Source organism: Centruroides sculpturatus, unplaced genomic scaffold (genome assembly GCF_000671375.1).
Source record: "Centruroides sculpturatus isolate CEXI.00-Female unplaced genomic scaffold, Cexi_2.0 scaffold401, whole genome shotgun sequence".
Classification (NCBI taxonomy): domain Eukaryota; kingdom Metazoa; phylum Arthropoda; class Arachnida; order Scorpiones; family Buthidae; genus Centruroides; species Centruroides sculpturatus.
Window position 1 is genome coordinate 142,184 of NW_019384560.1, and position 16,798 is coordinate 158,981.

At 30.2% G+C, this 16,798-nt stretch overlaps 1 protein-coding gene across 2 annotated transcripts in view; it reads right to left on the reverse strand.

Moving 5' to 3' along the window:
• The window catches only part of LOC111623951 (F-box only protein 28-like), a 39,161-nt gene extending 36,791 nt beyond the window's left edge, over positions 1-2,370 (reverse strand). Inside the window, exon 1 of one of the 2 annotated variants that reach the window (XM_023366691.1) lies at positions 2,214-2,370. The gene's annotated coding sequence lies outside the window, so the exon portion shown is untranslated. Of the gene's footprint in view, positions 1-1,995; positions 2,017-2,213 lie in introns of those variants that run through there. The other variant, XM_023366692.1, reaches the window with a different exon arrangement.
• Between the last annotated feature and the right edge of the window lie 14,428 nt (positions 2,371-16,798).

The following is a 16,798-nucleotide window of genomic DNA, read 5'->3' on the forward strand; positions in this document are numbered from 1 at the left end:
AATTTTCCATGATTGCTTCTATTTCCCACTAAATTTAGTGGAAATTTACCAATTTCACAATATTGATTACCAGCAATGGCAATGCACAATTTTTGACCAGAAGTCCAACTTACTATAATGTATTAATTTCATGCAAATAAATAAAGTTTTTCTTTCCAAATGATTAAACCATTGAATTCACCTTACTTTCAATAATCTGACAATCTTCTTAATCCAACATTGTTCTGCTCCAATGTGTGTTGGATTACTGAGATTGTATGTAACATTAACAGTATCAATAAAATAGACATTTCTGAATAAATGTTGTTTGAGTTATGAGTAAATTAACTGCAGAAACTAGAGTTGTTAGATCTGGAATGAAATCAACAGATATAAAAGAGATGCAAGTTCTAGGATTATTTGGAGTAGATCATTAGAAAAAATTAGATTGATTATTTGCTTTTCAAGCATGGTTCTTACACTAAAAATTTAAACTTTTATAGTTGTATTTTTTAAACACTTTTCTGATCATTTTCCTTTCTGAAAAATTAATATTTTCTTTTCAACCATAGCTATAAAAATATCATTTATTACAAAATTTCCTTTAAAAAAACATTATTTCTTATTTCTTGTAACTATTACAGATTATTGAATATTATTGGAAAAAATCAGTATGATTTAATTAAAAAACTGATCACTGAACCAATCAAATTGTAGATTTCCAAGGTTATCTTTACTGAAATTATGAATTCAACAATACTTTAAATCTACTAATTCTAAAACATTATTTTTAAAACTATAATTATTCCAATATAAAAATTTGTTAATTAATGTCAAAATGCATTGTGAAAAATGTCAATATATATAAAAATATATAGTATACTACACAGATATTAGCAAAATTACAAATTAATTTCTTATCAATTGATAAATGAACTATGCTTTCACTAAGATATTTTATGTAAACAGAATTCTAAGCAGTTACAATTTACAGAATGTCAATTATAAAAATTCACAAAACTAGGAGCCCTCTTTACACAAATAAATCAAATTAATGCTTACTTAAGAAGCCAACATTTATTATTAAACAAACAAAAAAAAGCAATGTTTTTTGTTAAATATTTTACTGTCTTTATTTTAGAACCATCAATTTAAGAGTTTAGAATGATGTAGAACTGTATAATTCTTATATTGGAATAAAATTCAAATTAAATTCTTGGAACTAAAGAATAAAAATTTTTAATTATGTTCTGACAGTAGATTAAAATTACTATTATAATAAAAATTATAATGACATAAAAAAAGAACATATAAAGTAAATACATTAAAAAATAAGCCAATGGTTTTAAGCTGAACAGAGTTAGATATTTGATTAAAAATGCTTCTTTTGTTTAATAAAAAGTGTTAGCTTCTTGAAATAAAAATAGCAATTATTTTTTATTTTCTATAAGATAGATTTGAAATAACTCTGGAACTAAATAGAAAAAATCTAGAAAGTCTGTCTATCTAGTTCTTTATGAAAATTTTTATTGGCTTAATTTTAATTGCATCTATAATTACATTTTATATTGTGCTTTGTTCTCCTATTAAAAAAAAAATCAGATATGACCTCAAATAAAGAAAAGTCAGCTACTTGAAAGAAAGGAAATTTATCAAACTCGTTCTCAAAAATTCAACATAGTGATTACATCTCTTTACCAACATGGTATATTATTTGCCTACATAATAAAATTTATGCAAACATACAGTAGACAGTTTATAAAAACCAATTAAGTAAAAGAATCCAACAAATAAAATGTTTTAATAATATAAAGCAAATAAGCAAAATAGTGAAGTTTATATATATTACCATTTTCCATACAATCACATATCAAAATTTCAAATATATACGGAAAAGTATAGATTTATTTATATACAAACAGCACATTATGTAATAATAATTAAAGATTTTTGGGTAATTGCTTACTATTTTAAATGATAATTAAAAATTAGTGTTTACAAACAAGCAAGACTTACCATGTAATTAGATCATTTAGTAAGTGTTAACTTTAGTTAATTTATACATACACAAATCTATGTACAATTTACTTAAAAGTAACACCTACAAGAAATTCCTATATATGTAGATTACATATTAATGTATACAAAGAGAATTAAAAAAAATATATTTTTATAATTACTTAAGCCTAATTACTTTAGATATTTCGAACTGATATACATTCATTTTTTATTACCTATGTATATTAATGGGTATAATCATTCTTTTTCCGACATTTTTTTTAAATCTTCCAAGCTAAAACCTCCGCTCTACTTTTCGAATCCAAGACTTTACAAAATCTCGTCTCGTTCTCAATCGAAATGGCGAGATAATTTGTGACGTCGATTGACGTCATTCTTATTCCGGTACTTCACTCGTCAAAATTATTTTCGAAAGTCAGAAAAAACAATACTTACGCAACTGTACTCCTTATTCCTATTTTATAAGTGCGAATTGAAACAATATACATTAAATCTAGTATGTTTTAATATTTAACTCGTTATTATTAGCTATCCGGTTTATTATTAACATGAAAATATATATTATTATAATGTATATAAATTTAGTTTTGTAATAGAAAAAATATATATATTTTTTTAAATGGAATTTCATGTTTAAAAATAGTTTGTAAATATTTCATACGATATTTTTATAATGAATATAAAGTTGTAAGTGCGTTTAGTCATTTTTTAAAATTTTTTTATATAAAATACAAAAACTTCAATGCATTACTTAATCGATTTAAGTACTTCACACGAGGAAAATTGGTGTAAATAAAAATAAAGCCCTTATAAAAAATAGAAGATTGGTTCCAGACTTTAAAAACCAATGACAATACGATAAACCAATTAATAACTTACGTAATAAGAGGTATTTAAACAAAATATTTCAACTGTAGTTAATAAATTAAGAGATGAACGATTGTAATTCATCAGCAAAATTTAAGAATTTTGTATTATTCATACGAATTTTATTTTTATTAGGCCTAATGTTTTTTAAAATAAACATCAGAATACTTCCAGCTTTCGGGCTAACGCTAAATGGGAAACAAAAACTATTCTGTGTTGAAAGAAATCGGAAAATTTTCAATCGTACAAACAATTAGTTAAACTTCGAATTAAATAAAAAAAAATTTTTTTTCTGACTGTTTCGATTGCGAGATAAAATTGGAATGAAAAATTCCGACGTTACACACCTTGCTTCACATTGTCACTATCACAAATTAAGAGAGTAATCTGTGTTTGCTACACACGTTCAAATAAGTCTTGAAAAACAACCAAATCTTAAAATTTACTTGAGCGTATATAGAAATCTTAAATGAAAATTCTGGCGGCCTGAATGCTATGTAAGAGCGGATAGAATCACCGATCTATAGTAATTGGTTCTCATCTTACCAACGAGCTGGGCACGCGATGTTTTCTGGGTTTCCTTCAATTATCTAACTCCAAAATATGAACCAGTTTCCCATACAAAGTCCTCCCGTGAGGTAACTCTTTTGTAGATCACACCAGGGCTGCGGAGTCGGTAAAAAAACACTAGACTCCGACTCCGGCAAAATTAGATACCAAGTCATTTTAAGGGGGCAGAGGGGCTCATAGGTGGGGTACCCTACTCTGAACTCTGAAAGGAGCCTGGGGCGTTTACCCAAATACTTTTATAGTTAGTATTTTTAATATTTAACTTACATTAATATTTATTTCTATAAAAAAAATTTAAGAAATATTTAGTAAGAGGAGAAAGGGGGCGATGAAATTCTACATCTACATATATTCGACAGCATTTGCACTTCAACTTCACCCTTTCAGAAGAGTTAGTCCAACTAAATAGTGAGCGATCTAGCTAGCTACTTCAGCCCCTTGTTCAGAAAAGAAAAATATGTACTCTGATCAATTAGTCTGGCTCATTCAGAAAAAATAGAGTACTTATTTAGAGCAAGGATAATAAAGGAATGATTCAAAAATATTCAAATTCAATTGGGTCAAAATAATTTAACTACTAAACAGAAATACTACAAAGAATACTACATATTTAATAAATTAAATTGATGCATTTTGTATTTAAAATAAATGAATTATAAGAAAATACAAAAAGATTTTAAAAAATTAATAAATATATAATAAATTTTCTTTCATTTAAATAAAAAAACTAAAGTAAATTTAAAATGCAAGAGTCGGAATCGGAGTCGACACATTTTTTCCGACTCCGACTCCACAGCCCGGATCACACTAGTGTTGCGTTTTCTTATTCCATCAATGCAATCCAATCCTGGGCGAGCAGGGATCAAATCCCATAAAATCTCAGGAATTTTTCATAGACGGTCTCACATATATTGTTCAGATGTATCACTATCCCGTCGTTCTCATTGTGGGCCTTGCTGAACTCACGATGTGTGGCTTCTTAGTGCTTATAGGGAGGAAAAAATTTTTAAAACAAATTCTAAGGACTTTTTAGGAGAAATTTTCTAGAAAAGGAAGTGTAAATATTTTTGTGGAATCAAAATCAAACGGCGATTTTGAAAAAAGCAAATTTATTGCAACGTGTCAAATCAAAGCAAATCGTGCAAAAAGAGAATTGAATTGTTTTCGAGATTATTAAGCAAATTGACGTAAAATCTGTATATAAAAATAATTGTTATTTTATTTTCTTAAATAAAAATTAATAAAAAATAAGAAAATATATTTTATTTTCTTCAATTTAAATTTGTTGTGGTGTTAGCTAAAACATGTAAGAAATTCATTCTCCTACATTAGAAATTCATATAAATTCATTTAAATTTAAAAGCATGAGTGAGACCCGGTTCTAAACTATTCTATTACAGCGTGAGGTCCGAAAATACAACTTCTTTAGCTTAATTAAGTATAAATCCAGCTGTGATAATATAGTAAACCGTATTTATTAAAATTAATAATGTTTAATTTAAAAATTGAATAGCAAATAACTACAAAAGCCTAAATATCAATATAAACAACAATAAGAACTTTATTGATAAGAAACAATTAAGGTAAACACTCCTCTGTTCTATTAATAATATTTTTATACAAAGAAAAAATAAATAAACAAATAAATAAATAAAATACAAGTAAAACGGAAAAACCGTATTTGGGACAAGACTATGTCTCAGAGACTCACTACTAAATGGAATCACTTTGACGCTCAAGGCGGATCTCGTTCTCATTCTCCAATCTTCTTTGGTATCGCTGCTTTTGGGCGCGATCGTTCAAACTTTGCCGGCCACGATGCATTTTCGATGAAATTAACCTATCCAATTTCCAAATTTGTCTCCGTTGCATGTCGGCCCGGGTTGAATTTTTGTCGATGCGTAACGAAAATTTCCCGTTTTTGNATATTTTTATACAAAGAAAAAATAAATAAACAAATAAATAAATAAAATACAAGTAAAACGGAAAAACCGTATTTGGGACAAGACTATGTCTCAGAGACTCACTACTAAATGGAATCACTTTGACGCTCAAGGCGGATCTCGTTCTCATTCTCCAATCTTCTTTGGTATCGCTGCTTTTGGGCGCGATCGTTCAAACTTTGCCGGCCACGATGCATTTTCGATGAAATTAACCTATCCAATTTCCAAATTTCTCTCCGTTGCATGTCGGCCCGGGTTGAATTTTTGTCGATGCGTAACGAAAATTTCCCGTTTTTGAAAAAAATAATCGTGGCTATTGTATCGTCCGAAATTATTTTTTTTTATTTTGCACAAATAATATACAGTTTAACCCGATTATAACGTCATCGAACGTAACGACAACCCTAATATAACGTCAAATTTTTATCGGTCCCACGATTTTACTATACTAGATAATGTTTAAAAAACCCACTTGTAACGACATAAAACCGTTTTAATGTCATATTTAAAGCACTCCCAAATTTTACAAAATTAGATTACAAATTTTATTTAACAGAAGAAACTTCGTGTTCAGTCCTAAGGTCAGGAGTTCACTTCTTAGAATGACAGTGGGTGGTACTCTCCCCCACCTGACTTCGGTGGGGTGAGGTTCATGTTTTGCCTGTTTTGTAGAAGAGGGTCGTCATTTTGTATTTTATTTTGACTCGGTTCTCGGTCCCCTGACTATCTACGAGTCTGGATTTTTTTATGCGCAAATGATTTGGGCACCTAATACTCTGTGCCAAACATCAACTCTCGACATGTACTCTTTCATACCTCTATGCTGGTAACATAAAATGGCAGTACGATTTTATAAACAAGACATAGTCATGTCAATAAGAAAAAAATTTTAAATGAGTAAGTAAATTTTAACTATTTGGTGTGTGTAAAAATATTTGATATTAAGGCCCTCTTGGTGCCCGCATGACGGAAAGATTTTTTAAAAAATACAATAGGATTGACGGAATATGGCAGCGCAATACATTGGCGATCTGAACAGCATCTCGGGAAGACTTTCTTTGGGAAACTGGCTCCTATTTAATGTTAGATATGTAAAGAAAATCTGGAAAACTTACATGGCTATACCATTTTTGACGCGCGAACCCGCAACCAACTGTCAATATTCAGTGGTTTATCCATTTGGCTACATCACAAAAAAAAAGAGAGAGAGAGAGAGAGACCGTCCACGAAAATTTCTGGGGTAGTTCTTCGGATTTGATCTGGAGTCTGTCCAGAACAATAGGTTGACACCAACCATCTTGGCCAGGTTTTTCAGGTTTTTAATTGCCTCAGCTGTCTGGCCAGTTTGAGGACTTTTTCATACATTATGATTCAGCAGGCCCAATTGGAAGCGATTGCGTGATAAAATGACTCATCTATACTAATATTATAAAGAGGTAATGTTTGTAAGTAAGTTTGTATGTAGCGGGTAATCTCTGAAACTACTCATCCAATTTCAAAAATTCTTTCACCAATATTTAGAATGGAACTTCAGGGTGGACATAGGCTGTATATTATTCCGTTAAACATTCATATAAATTAAAAGATATCATCTAGGGTTAAGGCTTTTATGTCCAACAGATGGCGCTACGAGTACGACGCCCTAAGTTTGCTTTTCTGTGAGGCATTATGCTTTTCTGTGAAAATGAACTAAAGCAGATCATCATCTATCTATTTATATAAATAAAAATGTAATGTTCATTTGTTCCTACCGATTCCTTTGAAATTTTGACACAACGCTGCATTCGAATAAGCACGTGTTTTTATATAATATACATGTCGAAATTCAACCCCACTGAAGGCAAGGACTATATACTAGTTTAAAGTCCTTGCACTGAAGGGAGATGGTTAGGATTAAGGCTTACAGTAAAGAACTGCTTCTATTTATACTATTTTAGATGCGGGTTTTTGCGTTTTTGATTGCGTTTTAATAGGGTACGTCAAGAGAATATACACTAAGAAGGGATTTTTTGAAAAATTCCCACCCCCACGGGTAGGGTTGCCACCTGTTCAGGTTTGACCCGGAGACTCCGGGATTGAGTGAGTTATCTCCGGGCTCCGGGGTTAATTAATATTTCTCTGGGTTGTGCAAATTGAAATGAATATATACAAAATTATATGCAAACCGTCGCATATATTTCTTCCCCCATGTACCGAATTACTAGTGTGGTAGTCGTTGACTTAAAGACAGTAGCGTAGAGTAGGGGGCGGCAGGAGAGTCCGATTGAAATGAGCACAGAATAGTGTTACCATCCGACTCGCCGTCCGGGAATATTGTGCGTAACCTGCCGACTTTTTTTTTTTTGCTTGTACTGTTCATTCGTAATCATATACACCTCCGATATCCAATAGAGCTAGGTCACTTGCGTTACTCCAATCCAAGTCTCCCTAGTCGCTAACTGTAACTGATTTAGAACCAGCATGCACTGCAAATTAATCTTCGCATTGCAAAATGATACACGCATGCGTCAGGAACTTCTGTTCGAACAAACCACCTGCCATCCGGGTCAGCGATTTTAAAAAGGTGGCAACCCTACCCACGGGGGAAGTGTTATACATTTATAATACATACATTTTGAACCACAACAACGCGTGGCGGAGTCTGCAGTACGTTATACATAATCATCTACACGAAAATTTGAGTGGCTCCGGATTTCCAGAGTTACAGGCTAATGCTTTTGCCATCTTAGCCATACGACCAAAACCGCGGTAGAGTCGGGCAACTGGAGCAATTTCCCAGGACCACGTGTCTAAAGGAGCTCCGCTCTTAAAAAGTTTAGTTTTTTATTTTTACGCCATCCCGCTTTTGAAGTTAATTTGGCGTATCGTTCCATAGGAATTATATTGAACCGCAATAATTCTCTGTACCACATTTAGGCATTTATAGCACAGAAATGATAATACTAATAATTTAAAGGAACTAAACATTAAAGTATTTGATAATAATGTTAATAGCTGTGACAAAAAAACGCACAGACTATTTGCTGTGTTAAAATTCGATTAAAAAAAACTTGAAAAACTTAAAATATTCGAAATTACCGTAATTTTGAATTCGTGTATCAGCGGTTATTTGGTACGATCTGCGGTAGATAAGTAAAAGTGTACAATAACTGATAGCGATTTAGTTTAGTTTAGTAATGTCACTATGAAAGAAATTGAAGAGTTATTTAAAAGATTTTAGAGAAAATTGTTTCTTAAAATCAATACTAATAGCAAATGGGTGCCCACCAGTGGCCAAGCGGTCTTCGTGCCCTGAACACTGGGAGTTCGGTCGTGGATTCGCGCCTCGCTCGGACGGGCTGGCCCACGTGGAGTTTTCCGGGTTTTCTCCACCTGTAACGCCCAAACAGCTGCCAGTTTCCCTTAAAAAGACCTCCCGGCATCTCCTCTAGGCAAATCGCCCAAGTGTTGCGTTGCCATAACTTAACAAACACTAGCATACTTGTTTCGGAAGTACAAATACTTTCGAAACAAATTTCTACGGGAACCATTTTTTAGCAATAATCAAGGAATAACCTCTACAGAAGAAGGATTTAAATAAATTGAAGGGCATAGTGCCATTTTTGATTTTGTTCACAATATTTCTATATTAATTAAAGAATATGAACGAGGTGACCTTATCAGTCTTTGTACACATTTAGATTTAACACTGAGGAATGGTGATAATCGGAATTTAAAGGTAACGATTTATACGATGATATTAAAATATTTTGTGCGTATACTGCAGTGATTTAATTAAATTAATGTGACTCCATTACAATGTTTTAAATACGATGTCTAAATTGCAGAATCTGTCCCGAATTGTCAATATTCGCATATTTTGTGTTTTATTGTGAATAAAACACAAAATATGCGAAAAATTAAATGTTGACGAAGGATTTCGCTGAAAGCAAAGCGCAGAGAATAAATTTAATGATAAAATTCTTTTAATTAATACTTTTAAAAAATTCAGAAATAAAAATTAAGAAAATTTCTAATGTTTTTAATTAGCCTACATAATCTATGTGATTTTATTATTGGATTTTTTGTATACATAGATAAAAGAAATATCTTCATTTTAAATTAATTTATTCTTTTGAATAAAATTGTGGTAAAAATTATATAATGTATATTTTTGAAGGGCCCCGCATTTCCTAATTGACCCGGCCCCCGCGATTACTAGCGGTGGCCCTGCGTACGACATTCATCTTTATATTAACACAGTTATGTTATGAGTAACGGAAAGTCTCACATAAAGATACGTACAGTACCTTTCCTACAAGCAAAATTAAGTCATTACGAACGGCTCTTGATAAAATATCACCATGAATAAATCCGCATGTCAAATAATTATGAGCAGTGGCGTGCCGTGACATTTGATGATAGGGAAGCTGAGTTTCTGTAAGAAGTCGACTTCCAGGGGCAATCAGTCAATGATGGTGTAGGGTCCATTCGTATTCGTTTGTTCGATAAGCCAGTAAAAACCATAGACTTCTCTAAATGTATTTTTAATTAATAGATTATCTAACGCACTTAATAAATAAGCAAGTTCAATATAATTATCTCTGTTACATTAGATTCAATAGATTCCCTATGCCCTCTAAATGCTAATTCTTGCTTTGATAACATCTACTAATTTGGATATAATTTATCTATTAGCCGTAACTTTCTTATAGTTTTCAATATTTATTTTATATTGTTTACTAATGTTGAATTCTGTTCTACTTTGATTTCCAAATTGCTTCAATTTTACGAAAGAATCGATGCGAAATTTACGATTTTCGTGTCTTTTGCCAGCTTTACTCAAATTATTTAAATCATCAAAGCCATTCTTATTCCACACATTAATTTCATTTGAAAATAATAAGCAAGGCCAACAAAACAATTTTTGCATTTTTATGCATCCACAAAGCCATTTTACGTCTTCATAAATTTTATTGTGAAAATGTCCAACAAATTTTTGTGTTGACGTACTGTATTTATATTTAATTTAGGCATTGGTCTTTCTCTTTTAATAATGTTTTCTGTTTCATTGTATGGTTTATATGGTCTTGAGCCAAAACTTTTAAAATAAATTTTCAATATCGAAATTACATTCTAAATCGCTTGCCACAATATAAGGGCTAAAATTAAAAATAAAATTATAAAAACTTACTTGTTAAAATAAAATGTGTGATGGATGTACAATTGTACATACTTGGTACAAAATATTCAATTGTATGAATATACTTTTAAAGAAAATTATAATTAAGTATACTGTAGTTTTGTGAAGAATCGTACATAAAAATATAAAATATTCTTTACTTTTTAAATCTTAAATAGCTCCCTACGAGTGGCTAATGGATGGAATCTTAGACGGTTGCAAAGTGTGCATACATGCGGACTGCCAAATCCATAGGGTGCTGATATCGGTCAATGTCAAACATCTCTTTTGTCGCATCACTAGTATATCTCAAAGGATGCGACAGGGATGTTGTAGATTTTAAACGTTTCTCACCATAGCTGTAAAAATCTAAATATGTTAAACTTAATAGTCATTTGTTTTCTAATTCGTTTTAGGACAGGTGTCCTCAGAAATTTCCAAAATTTACAACTTTTCGGTCACTCTCATTGAACTGGAAAAATTTCTGTCTTTATTACATTAATAATATGAAGAAATCAGTCTCCACTGTACTCGGCTAGAGATGGTTCGGTTAAGTTTTTGTTTAAGTAAAATTTCGGCTCTTTCGTCAGGGTTTTGTTTATGTCCCCAATTCCCTAATCGCTTAATTATTTAACTACTTCTTAAGTAAAAATAAGTCGAAACCGGTTACTTTGTACTCGAATATTTGTAGTCTTGGGAAAAAAGTGGAAAGACAAATTTTTACATAAATCGTAAATTTAAGGAAAATAAATTCTAGAGCTTTTTCTGTACTTCGTGCATCTCTCTCATTCATTAAATTTAGATATAAATGATGCTACCAAAGTAACAGTTAACTTTTTTTTAACATTATAGAAGAATTGTACACGTTTTTTTCTACACCCTCTTAAAGTTGGGATATAAGAAATCGTAATATCACTGGTTTAACATCGAAATCTGTAATATAAGATGGGAGAGCAGAATAAATACTGTATATCAAACATTTTAATGGATTTTTTTAAATTCCTGTCAACTATACAGAACTATCATAAAAACATACCAGTAAATTCTTATCGTTTGGATTAAGTTATAAATGTACTCGTGATTCACATAATCGGGCGAGGGCGGCTAACAGCCCAGAACCGGTCCTGGATAGAATTGGAAGCGTTACGTGTGTAGCTTCCACCAGCTAAACTGGGTAAGGTTGGTGCTCTGTAAAGCGCGTGCGCGAATCTGGCTTTTTGGAATATGACAATACAGAGATTCCACTCCGCTACTAATATTCGAATATATAATAGCAATCTTATTTTTTTTTCACATGTAATATAGAAATTTGTAATAAGGTAAATAATGCAGTTATAATAAAAGATTGTGCGATTATTTTCATATAATTAAAATTAATATGTATACAAGGAAAGCGGCGCTTCCACCGCTTCCAATAACGGGTCACCACTGATTATGAGCATCAAGTGATTTCTATGCCTTCATCTGATCCAGTGTGACAGCGTTAGTTGTTAAAACCTAATAATTTACGTTTTATAGTTGGCCACATGGTTAAATCGTTGGATGAAAAATCCGTTTGTTTCATGGATCCCATCCAATAAAATAAGTTTTCTCTTTACATTTTATCAAATCATTACCTTTCAAATCGGCTGCAAAGCCAGGTAAAATTCCTTTCGATCAATCAGGGTAACATGAAATCATCAACCAATATGGCGCGCGCTTCTTTGCGCAGTCTCTGCATATGTGAGCGGAGTCATGTGACGTCACATGCACCCCCTCTATACTATTACAGGTAATTATTGTATAACACGGTACTTATACATCGCGATTTCGATATGAGTTCATATTTAATTCTGTTATATCTGTTTATCTTATTCAAAGACAATTGAAAATTTCTTTAGTACCCTATAATGAGCTTCAAAAACAATTGCAACAAAACACTCAGCAAACACTCATAATCGACTTATTGAGAATTATACCAGCAGAAGAATCTGAAGAAGTTGAAAGGTATAGTAATGTCCGAAAGTTTTAAGCGATGGACATATCTGGCCATTGGCAAATAAAGAATATTGGCGAAATGTTTTAAAACGAATGAAAAGGACTAAATTTTTTTTGTATGTAATGAAAGATTGTTATGTGCAATTCTTTATTTGTTTTTGTTTTATAATTCATGTTTTGTTAAATAAAAATTTTCTGAATTAATAAAACTGTTTTCCCTTACATAATAGATAAAATTTATATTTAAAACATTATTTTTGGAACATAAACCCACTTTTTAAATGTAATGTGCGTCGCATAACGAGATATTTTTGTGGTTATACGAAGGTTACCTGTACTTACTTCTATCACAGTCTATTAAAAGCATATCCTAATTAATTAAAATAATTTCTTTTTCGTGACGTTTATCATAAAGAAAGAAAAACTTAAATGCGATTTTACTTAAATATTCACGCTAAAATTCTTTCGTATTGTAATTTCAATGACAATTGCCTTGTAGTATAGTGTTAGTTGCTGCATCTTTCAGGTCATTGTCCTTGTCAAAATGATAGTCTAGAGACGACCGGATGGTCGAGGCATTTAGACCCGAAATAGAATCCAGGCGGGAACCACCAATTTTTCTTAGATAAGTTGAGCCCGTCCTCACCCCTTGGTCGCTTCCACTATGAGTCTGTCTGTTTGTTAAGTTATGGCAACGCAACACTTGGGCGATCTGCCTAGGGGGTTGCCTTCCGGGAGGTCTTTTAAGGGAAACTGGCCCCTATTTAGGCGTTACAGATGTGGAGAAAACCCGGAAAACTCCACGTGGCCAGCCTGTCCGAGCGAGGCGCGAACTCACGACCGAACTCCCAATGTTCAGGGTACGAAGACCGCTTGGCCACTGGTGGTCCGGATAGGGGTTAAAACAGATCACCTTCGCAAAGTATTGACTTAGTGCCGACTGACTTTCATTTCTTGTACTTGAAAACATTTCTAATTGGCCAGCGCTTTGATGACGACGACCGAGATTCAGTGCAGAGGCGATTAATAATGCAGGCAACCGCATTTTATGAAAACATAAAAACTTGTGCTGTACTACAATAAGTACCACATTAATGAAAGGACTATGTGGAAAAGTAATTTAAGGTGTGTAAAATGTGATAAAATTAAGATTTTTTAAAAACGTCTCTATTTTTTAAAGCTAAACGGTACTTACTTTCTGAATACGTCTAATATTTGTACCAATTAAGAAAAAAATCTTATTGCGATTGGCATAATTCAGTCTAAATCATATTGAGAAATAATTATGACGATAAACGTAATGTCGCATTTCATATGCGACAAAAAGAAGGGGGGAAAAAACTCAAATTATTTCTGTAATTGTTAAATATGGAAGAAATTGGCTATTGAATTACAAATACTGTACCATAGAAATCGTTAGCATCATTTCATTTCTTTGCAAATATTAAATTTAGAAAAATCCAAATAAAAAAAATCACTATTCACGAACTATAATTCGTCTTAAAAATAATTTAAAATTATTATAGATGTATTAGAATTGACAGAGTATTTGTTCTACTGAAATATTTATTTTTCTTAAAAGAGCATTTAATACTCCTTTTATTGTATCCTATGAAAACACTTATATTTAATCTTTTCAGATTACATTTAGCAATTAATTACAGTTTGTTAATAAAACTTGAAAGTTAACTATCTACTTAAACCAGGGGTGTCCAACCTTTTTNTAAAATGAAAAATGATGAATAACTTAAATAATACCATTTGAATTATTAATATTATCATTTTTAGTTCTTTGTTATAATTTTTTTTCATCAGTTCATTAACACCTGCCCTCAAATTGACAGTGTAAATTGTGAGAGATAGAGAGTTAAAGTATTTCAAAAAAATTTTTTATCAACATTAGATTAATAAGAGTATTAGATTTTTCTCTCAAACTTATAATACTGTATAATTAATACAGCAATTTTAAAGTTTAAAAATGACAATTGATACTGTAGTATGCTTGTATATTTTGTGTGCTATAATTTTGGGGAAATTTTGTGTATGTTTGGGTGAAATTTTGAATCCTGGAAATATTCTGCACCCCCTTTTCATAAGTTGCATTGTACCACAATACTTCTTGCTGCCTGCAAACAGCTACACTTGGTCAGCCATACTGTCAACAAACAAAATCAATAAGGCAACCAAGGAAACAAATTCTCTAACTTTCCATGACCTTTTCCTAACACTAATGAAAATCCCTGACTTTCCAGGTGTGTAAGAACCCTGTATATAATTTCTATTTTAAAATTTAATATGAAAGAGTTAAAATAAAGAATTAAATTATATTCCCTATTTTGTTTTTAATAACTTCTTATACAATTAATATAACTTCTAACCAAGAAACACAAAGAAAATTGGGAATTTAAAATATCAATATAATAATTTTAAAAATATCTATAAAATAACAACAAGACAATACATTAAAATGGCATTAATTACATATTTGTAAAAAAAAATCTAGGAAGAAATAAAACACTAACTTAGAAATTGAACAATACAAAATAAAATGAATTTATTAGCAATGCAAAAATATCTTTCAGTTAAGAGAAACTTAACTATATCATCTATTTTAAAAATTTCTATTTAATTTGTATATTTTTTGTATTTAATTTAATTTGACTCTTTCAAATTTGAAAATTTTAAGTTTTAAGAAAATTTTTATTCTTTTACAAGTTATGATTTTATTTCTAAATGATTCATAATTTAAAAACTAAACAAAATACTTCAAAAAGCTATAATAAAAGTATTTTTCTGTTTTTTCCTTTTTTTTCAACATCATTATCCAGTTTTTTTGTTGTTTATATTTAATAAAGCACATTCTCTATTTTTTAAAAATGCTTAAATAATAATTTAATAATAATATAAATCATTAATAAAGTATTTAACATAAACTAATCATTGATATCACTTAATCTAATGTTTTAAAGATTGGCTTGTTCAAAACAATAGTTTTGATTTTTGGCTCTTTTTGCCCTTTGGGCAATAAGAGAATCTTTTTTCTCAATTTCCTGAAGATCATAGATATTGAAAGACAAGATCCAACATATTCAAGACTTACTGCCCATGAAAAATTTCCAGGGTGACTCATCTCAATTGATTTAGGATCATCCAGTGGAAGGCTGCCTTAACTGCCTTAGTCATCTTCAAAACAAGTTACCTAATTTAAGACTGTACTGAACAATTTTCTGTAGTGACCATGTTAAAATAATTATGATATATATTGCTTAAAGTTATAGCAGATTTCAATTTTTTCTTTAGTATTTAATTTTTATAGGTTTGGAATAAATAAATCAGTAAAAAGAATTAACAATAAAAATGCCATAAGATAAATATTTAAATAATAATATATTATATTTATTAATTTTTATAATAACTATGAAAATTATAAACTTTACTTTTAAAATAAATAATGATTTTAAAACCTACAAAAATTGAAAAGAATCAATATTCTAAAACTACAGGAATGAATTTGACTAAGTTTATTATTATTGGTATTTAAGAATTTTATTGTAATATCAACAATATCAGAGTAACAGTGGAACACAGAAAAATTTGTGTTCAATAGTAAAATAATTGCATTTATATAAATACTTTTTGTAGATTTAAAAATTTTAATTCATTTCAACAGAATATAATATTTGAAATCAATCAAATTTAAAATATAAAGTAATAATATTTTAACATCTTTATTAATTAAAATTTATTTATTTATTTTTTACAAAAAAGTGCAATAAATTTAATTAAATACAAAAATTCATAATATTGTTGAAATATTTTATTTCAACAATATTATGTTGTTGAAATAAAATATTGTATTGAAATAAAATATTGTTGAAATAAAATATTTCAATAATATTGTTGAAATATTTTATTTCAACAATATAGCACTTGATACACAGTGAATAAATAATAAAATCTATTTAGTTTGCACCATTTTAAACATAAAATAAAAATGTCTCCGTAAACAGTGTAAAGATAAAAAAAATATGTTTAATTTGTAAGAATAGCAAATATTCTAGGAATCTAAAATCAATTACAAGCAGAATCTAAAATTAAACAAAAACTTTTATTTGAAAATTAAAAATCAGCAATTAAGTTGTTACTACAGTAGTGTCTTGTTTTACACGATTGATATATAAACAGATGGTTAAATTTGTGAGAATCCAGGCTATTATTTCTGTTAATTTGCAAAATTATAATTATTTACTATGAGAAAAAGCAAAAAGTTAAACAGTTGAAT